This window comes from Pelecanus crispus, chromosome 2 (assembly GCF_030463565.1).
Source record: "Pelecanus crispus isolate bPelCri1 chromosome 2, bPelCri1.pri, whole genome shotgun sequence".
Classification (NCBI taxonomy): Eukaryota; Metazoa; Chordata; class Aves; order Pelecaniformes; family Pelecanidae; genus Pelecanus; species Pelecanus crispus.
The window spans coordinates 162,562,503-162,569,857 of NC_134644.1; positions in this window are offsets into that span (position 1 = coordinate 162,562,503).

A 7,355-nucleotide genomic window follows, 5' to 3' on the forward strand; every position below is an offset into this window, starting at 1 on the left:
AGCAAAATAGGAGAGAGATGAATTCTGGACTTGACAGAAAAAAACAAATTCTTAGCAGCTTTTACTGAAATATCCAGCTCCAAGGGAACAAATCGGGACTTTGATGTTGCTCTAAATATCCGTTCGCTGTTATGCATAAAAATGGAACATGCATTAAGCACAGTGGGAAAATAATAAAGAAGCTAAAAGGTCGCTAAGACCCTTTAAAATTTTCATAAAGTTATCAGCTAGGTTGCAGCTCTGAGGTCAGCACTGCCTATGTCCCTGGCAAGAAGCAAAAGCACTGAAGTTATCTCACTGGTTTGGGATGAAAGCTGGACGGCTGAAGCAATTGGTTTGTTTGTTTTAATCACATTGAATAAATGTGCTTAGACATTTATTCACTGTTTTAAAGTATTAGCAGTTTAGTAGCTTGCGCCTCTTTCCCCTAGAGTTAGTCACTCCCAAAGAATGTAAATCTGGCAGAGCCGAACTCTGCAGCAGAGCAAACGAAACCCTAGAGACTGGGAATCTGCATTAAAACGGTTATTTATTAACCCTGCTTAGCTGTGGGTTTTTTTATGTTAATCAGACACACAATGACTAAATTAAGTGCCAGGCAGAACAATATGATGAGTATCTATTGTCACGGCTAACTGCTCAACCTGCAGTGAAATGGTAGGGTAGAAACGTTTACCTTCTGTTGTCCTTCACTGCATGCACTTACTCTCTGTCGTTTATTCTCTGCTGAGATTTTCCATAGCTAGAGCCTGGATAAAAAACCTATAAACCCACAGGACGTTTCTTTCAGTAGGTAAGTGATTCATAGAGGGTGATTTCTGGACGTGTTTATTCTGAAGTCACTTTTGCCGCTTTCGGGAGCTGTGCGCAGGAGCGGCGAGGCGGTGGGGCATTGTATACATTCCAGCGCTAAGAATAGGCGCACACGGGCTTCTCGCTGTTATCACATGTGACGCCGCCGTTGCCTTTTGGAATGACCTGGCCGGTACTGAGCATGCCCAAGTGGTGTTTTTCTGGCAAATGTTTACATATAATAAATAGACACGGAGAGGAAAGTTCACTTATAAAAGTCCTGGCTGTCCAGTTGGAAACAGCGGCAGGACCCTGTCCTAAAGTGCCTGGGAACTCTAGAAGCCTGTAAACAGTCTGCAACGCCTTGCACTAGGTAATGCACTGTCATGGTAGTTTCATGGAGAAAGATGGATAGAGAAAGGCTTCCAGGGACCCCGGTGGGATGGACCGTGTCTCCACCTCATGGAGACATCTGGGGAGCATTGGCCCATTGCAGTCTGGTGGGAGACGCTGATGCACCAGGACCCCTGCGCACAGGGCTGCCCCAAGGTGGGCAGGGAGAGCCCAGCTACCTCTGCCAAGCAGAGAGTGACGTTCACTCTTGGAGCAGGTTTTCTTTATGATGCTGCTTGATATTTCATATAGAAAATATCAGGTTGTGGCCTTTTGTGTAAGGACCCCAGCTCTCTGAAACCCTTAGCAAAGAACTTCTCAAGCAGGTGGTTCGAGGAAGCTCAGTGTTACGGGTGGGAAGACTGGAGCCAGTTGCTGAAGTGAGTGCAGCAAGCTGGAAACCAGGGTCCCAGGGTGGCAGGTACCCAGATGGCACTTAGCTCCACAGGGCAGACACCTCAGTGGGGTCCCTAACTGCAGATGCCTGCACATGAACAAGGTGCTCAAGCTCCTTTTGCAGCCAGTGAGGTCTAGTCAATACAACCAAGTCTGCTGAGTTATTCAAGTCACTGGTAAGTACCACCTATATTTGGGCAGGTGAACAGTCCTCCAGGCACTTCTAGGTCTCCACAGGTGCTCAGCTGCCTCAATCACCTGTAGGTGTCCATATCTAACACTCCCATGTAGATATCTGCGATGATGAGCCTAAATCCATCCCCAGGGCTGGGACCGGTCGAGGACCCTGTGCCACCAGAGGATCCTCCACAACCCCAGCTGGCCCCCGGCTGGGGTCTCCAGCAGGTCCAGTATGATGTGTCCCAGCTCTGTGCCAATTTCCTGGGTGTTTCAAGAAAAATGGCATTGGCTGCCCATGCCTGGGTGACTGGATTGGGCCCCTCATCTGTGCTGAAATTCCTCCCTTTGTTCTGGGATGGGATTGAATCCAAAATGTTGTTTCTAAGCATTGCTACCACAGGGAAACACAAGGTTAAAGCAGAACTCCTTCTCATATTTTCAAAGCCAAAGCTCATGGGTGAGTCATGTCTGTGTCTAGTCACAGCGAGGCAGATGAGCAAAAATTGTTAGGAGCCACAGTGCCCTTATGTCAACTCCTGTGCCGCGCTGGTGTTCGCAGCCTGCCATATGGTCCTGCCCCTGTGTCCATGGCCCAGCAGGCTGCAGGGATGGAGGCAGCCTGTCCCTCTAAAAACAGCAGCTTTGCATCACGGGTCGTGCCGTACGTGGCCTTTCCCAGAGACTTTTCAGTGCAGCATAACAACACGGTGAAACGCCTGAAGGCTAGACAAAACCCTGAAGGCCCAGACCCGCGTTAAAGACAGGGTGGAGTTGAGCTGGCATAGCTTTTTGGAGGCTGTGGCACCTTCCCTTCCTGCACAATCTGTGCGTGCGTGTGCACACGCATGTGTGAACAGGCAGGCGAGGTAAGGGAGGGGAAGGGCAGGAGCCACTGGACTTGGCTCTTGCAGATGAGTCACTTCGAGGGTAAACATAGCAGTGTGCAGCCCCTTCCCTCTCCTCGGCTAAAGAGACGACCCAGAGGATGATGTTGGGGCGCTGGGGAAAATGCGCCCTCCCCTCCCTACTCCCTGCCGCCGCTGCCTCACCAGCTGGCCATGATCTTGCTATAAATATTTAGAGTGGCATTAAAAACCCAAAGGAGAATTTCTCTCTCCTCATCCAGAGAACATTAGCTACCCAAACAAAACACCCTCTTGCTTTCTTTCTTGCTCTGTATGTATATGCTCTCATTGCGGTCCGTTCTGATGATTGATTTCGCTTTGTATCTCTGTTCTGGCTCTAACTCTTTGCTGCCTGTTTAGTTCTGGCTCTTCCTGGCAGTGGCTGCGGATTGTTTTTTTAACCCTTAAAGAAACAAATGATGCTATCTGACTTCGCTAATGACACTGTTTTATGGGGTCGGGGAAGGGTAGGTGGGATGTTCTTCTGCTTTAGATGCTGATAAATGTGGCATTTATTTAGAAGATCCCAGGCTCGAGGGCTTTGCATGGTTATGCAAACTCCTGCTAACCCAGAGTACAGCGTGTCCTGTTTAAATAGCTTATTGCTCTCGGGGGGGTTGCTGTTCCCTGCTGAGTCCCCACACAGGTCCCTGCCAATTTGGGGCCAAGGATCCCAAGCAAGGAAGCTCCGGCTGCCTGCTTTACAACTCTCCCTTCTTTCTCTCCCAGAGATTATGGTTTCAGAGACATCTCCAACCAAGTGGGCACATCAGCACTGCTTAGTTAGGATTTCCTTTATAAATAAACTAGAAATAATTTTTCATGGCATACCCTAGAACAGTGTGTCCTATATGGCCCCTACTGCTGCAGCATGACCCCCGGTGAGAGGGAAGAGCTGTTTCATCTGTGGGACAGCGTATCTTGTCTGAGAAAGTCTGTTTCTGAATGAGTTCTTGAGGCAGGTTTCCTAGGTTGGCATGCTATTGACTGAACCAGGTCTGAGTGGTCTTTTTTGGGAGGACAGGATACTGCATTAACCACGGGAGCAGGATGTTGCACAAATAACGGGGCTGGTCTGAACACCATGTGCAAGTGGGAAAGTGGGCTTTTTCGCAGGTTATGTGACCCAGCAGCACTGTGGGGACATGATACTGCAGGTCCCCCATAGCCCTTGTGGAAGGCTGGAGCCATTGGGGGCTGTAAAAAACAGTGACCCACTGCAACCGCTGCTGAATGAACTCCATCAATGGCCAGTTTCTAGGAAATGGAAATGTCTACCAAAGAACAACCGCTTTGCTGCAATGCTGTATACTCACCCTGCTCCTTCTTCTCTCTCTCCTTAAGTGTTTGGGATTGCTCCGTTCTGGAATTAGGACGGTTGAACCTTTGATCTCACCCAGAGCAGCTCTTCTTATGTTTTAATGTAATGGGATGATGAAATGTCTATTATCATGTGCTAAGCAACAGAGTGGAAAAAAGCTGTAATCTAATCGGCCAGCAGACAGGTGCACAGAGAAGATTGGTGATGTCAGACAACTTCTAGAACTCATACACTGATCCTATTACAATTCAGGTGAAAATGAACAAATATGGATAAGGAAAAAGGACTGTTCAAGGCAGAGATTTCACTGAGCTTATCCAGTGTTACGTGCACTGCCTCGACAACCACCAGGCCCCACAGTTATCAAGAGAGAGATCATCCCTTTCCCCAAATTTGCAGTCTAAATAGGCAGGGGGGCAAGAAAAAATATTGCTTCTTATGGTCTTTGTAAAACTGGGAGAGGGAACAAAACCCAGGATTAACATTCCTCATTGTAAAAAGAGACAATTACAAGGACCATAATTAATCGGATGCCATGAGTTGGAGAGGATGGGAAGATGCCCCAAGCAGCAGTGGTGGCTGGCTGGGGTGGCAGCCTTCAGCCCAGGCTGGGAGAGCAGCCAGAACTGCCTGGGATGCTGCGTGCCCTGGCAGTGTGGAGCTTGGTCAGTGGGCGCTGACCAGGGTAAGATGGGCACCTGACACCATTTTCCTTATTTTAAGCTGGAGGGGAGAGAAATATGGGAGCAGAAAGGAAGTCTAATGTGTTGGGGAATTATTAGATTTATGTATTGCATATTTAAACATGCATGTATACATATATAATGAATATGTGCATTAAAAGAGCAAAGATATGTCTATACTAGCAAATTACTATCAAGAGATAGCATGGATATGTTTATATGCAACATTTATGTCTGTATCTCTCCCAGCTGATAACAACACCAGGAGACCTAACTCCACATGTGATGTCTGGGTCAGACCTGTGAAGGAAATACTTCCCCCCACCCAGCACCCGGTTTTGGACTCATCATGATACTCCCTGCTGAAGCAGCCTCCCTGAGTCCTGCCCATGCTCAGCCAGAGCCCCGTGTGGATTTACTATTTGCTTCACTGGATTGGGAAAACAGCCCTTTGACCCCATCCTTTAGCTCCCTGGTTGACATCTCAGGTTCACTGAAGGCAATGAAACTCCCCAAGCCAGCAAGTAGTGGAGAAGACATTGAAAAGTAAACAGAATCCAGTGTGATTCCATGGGGAATTGATGGACAATCGTACGTGACACTAAGCTGAAGTCCTTCATGTTACTTCATGCAACAAAAATACAATTTTTCTATTTTCTATACAATTGCTATTCCACAGGGTACTGCCAGGTGTGGTCTCCTGCTTACAAACTACCTAATTCTCCTAGAGTCATGGGAAGATTGTGTTGGGGAGCCCCTGGGAGCTCACCTAGTGCAACCTCCTGTTCACAGTAGGGCTAACTTCAGAGTTAGATCAGGTTGCTCAAGGACTTGTCCAGCTGAATTTTTGAAATCTTGAAAGATGGAGATCTCACAACCTCTGGACAACCTGCTCCAGTCCTGAACCACTCTCCTGATGGAGATTTTTTCCTGTATGTCCAATAGGAATTCCTTTGTTGCAACTTGTGAATGCTGCCTCTTTCCCACAGAGAAGTCTGCTAAGTTCCTTCTGCTGCTACTATTTGCCAACTATCTGGTCTTATTCTTATTCTTCAAGTCCAGATACCCTTATGATCCTTCTATCTCATTCCTCTGTAATTATTACATTACTCGTTTTCTATTTAGCTGCTCAGAAAACATGATTTCCCTGAATGCCCTATCGACACAGCTGTTGTTCACATTGGTATGATAATTCTGAACTAAGGCTTAGTTTAATATTTGATCAAATTTGGGTTTGGTTCTCATTTTGTAGGCGAGGCAACAGACTACATCTGTAGACACTGGTCTTGAAATCTGAACTTGAATTTTGAAACCCTGACATAAACTTTTGTTATAGAGGCATAGGGACAAATTTTACTCTTCCAGTATTGGAGACAGAGAGCAACTTCACAAGTGTCACTGCCATCACTGTATGCATTGTGTACAGATAGAGAGATATAGCATGTAATTCAATAACGACTTTGGCCCAGTATGTGTGGGTGTGAAGATGTGTGGGCTCCTGGCTTGGTTTCAGGCCAATCTCTAATTAAAGAGTGAAAGATTAAGATGAAAGCAATTGTAATCTTCCTTCTTTAGTCAGAATGACCTACTAGCATTAATTAAAACAGTCTTCAGGCAAAAATAAATTTGGCTGCCAAAGTTATGTGCTTCACATTAAATAAGGACGTAGCTGGGTTTAAAGTGTTCTGAGCTTCTAGAGGTTTCACAGAAACCACTCATATAGCTTTGGGCACTCTTTTTGGAATATTTTAGAACAAATCCTTTGTCTAAACCAGGTCCTTCATGTGCATTTCAGACACCTGCTGGCTTTTTCTTGAAACTACATCATTTGAGAATGGGTACCTGCCAGCTTATCTTGGACTGAACATACAGTATGACCTCTGGAGGATAAAATATCACCAGGAACACTGGACACCTAAGTAGATTATTCATCCATCCTTTCTATAGTCTCTGGTTACAAGAGCCCCATGGCAACAGCAACAAGAAGATATGCAGATCCTGTACTGCTCTGCTTTTTCTGGGTCTGAACATTAAAACGCCTTTGATAAAGGCCAATCCGGAATGAGATGGTTCATTTCAGGTTCAGGATCTGCCCCTGATACTTTTAGGTTGCTAGAAATGTTGCCAAAGGATGATCAGGCCTCTAAAATGCCAGAACATCCTGTTACACCTGTGTGACACACAGATCATCATTCTTAAAAGCCCTCCATCCTTCCCATCTCCCATTTATTTTGCCCCATCTTTACAGACTATAACTAGACAGCCAGGCACATCATGCTGTGACATTGATACAAGCAGGGAGAAACAGGTCCAGTGCTTCAGAAATACTATTTTCAATGGGAATTAGAACCCATCAGCCATCATACCTTGGAGGATCTAGGTCTGCAAGACCTTTCCCCTTGCAGAGGGGTACACTCAAAAGGGGAAGGGGCCAGACAGAGAAATGCTCACAAGCCCATCTCCTTGACCCAGACTCTTCTCTGTCTCTTCTTATTTGTCAGGCCCTGTCATCTTATTTTTCATCTACATCTTCTCTCACACAATTACAGGATTTTGTGGCAATTCAAGGAGGAAGGGACCTCTGACAGTCTCCAGTTCAACCTCCTGCTCAAAGCAGGGTGAGCCATGAGATCAGACCAGGTTGCTCAGGGTTTTATCCAGCCAGATCTTGGAAACCTCCAAAGA